This window comes from Chaetura pelagica, unplaced genomic scaffold, assembly GCF_000747805.2.
Source record: "Chaetura pelagica isolate M959 unplaced genomic scaffold, ChaPel_1.0 scaffold285, whole genome shotgun sequence".
Lineage (NCBI taxonomy): Eukaryota > Metazoa > Chordata > Aves > Apodiformes > Apodidae > Chaetura > Chaetura pelagica.
The window spans coordinates 428,558-429,459 of NW_009953481.1; positions in this window are offsets into that span (position 1 = coordinate 428,558).

A 902-nucleotide genomic window follows, 5' to 3' on the forward strand; every position below is an offset into this window, starting at 1 on the left:
TCTAGTACAGCTGTAAGCAATTACAATAAGCTTATTTTACAGCATTTTAATGCTGCGACCTCTCCTACAACCATAATTGCTTAAAATTAGCATTTGTTAATAATACTCTTAGAAACCCAGATGACTGTAAAGAAAGTTCCTCTGTGGTCAGCATTACTCCCTGAAATGAGTAGCAGTAAATGCTACCTGTGCCAACCAACTCCCACACTCTTATAATGCCAGAAAGGTTTTACCTGGGTGTAAAGACCCTCACAAGGATCAACTGTCAGGCTTGCCAACCTAGCCTTGGCCAAAGCAGAATACCAGCAGAAGTATAATCATTACTACTTGTATTAATTAGACAGGTGACAACCTAAAAACAGCTTCCAAAGGCCTGGAGATCTGATAATTGTTTTGCTGCTGGTAAACAGTCACTGAAAGGCCAAAATGTTCCATTTTTATTTCTGTTCTTCAGAGTTTGGCAAAGTATTGCACAGGCAAAACTGGGCTCTTGCTTGGAATTAGTCCTTTCTCTCCAAAGATTAAAAGAGTACTGGCAACTCTTTCATCTTATGAAGTAGAAACTTAGAACCTTTGGAAACAGTAAAAAATAATTTAAATTATACTGGTGTGCCAATTGCACAATTCCATTGAATGCATTTGTTGTACATGGTTCAACAGCTAATCACTCAAGATTTCCAACCTGCTCAGTTGTAGTGTTGCCAGGCAAACTCACACAACTTCAGATGGACAGTGGCTCTTGTGCACACACTGCTCACCCTGCAGCAGCCCCAGAGCCTCTGTGAAAGGCAGAAAACAAACTTACACTAAAATAACAAGAACCAATCCTGTTCTTATGGATCAAAGGGCCTCACACGCACATTGAATTTGTGTAGTTTACCATTACAACAAAATTGATATGA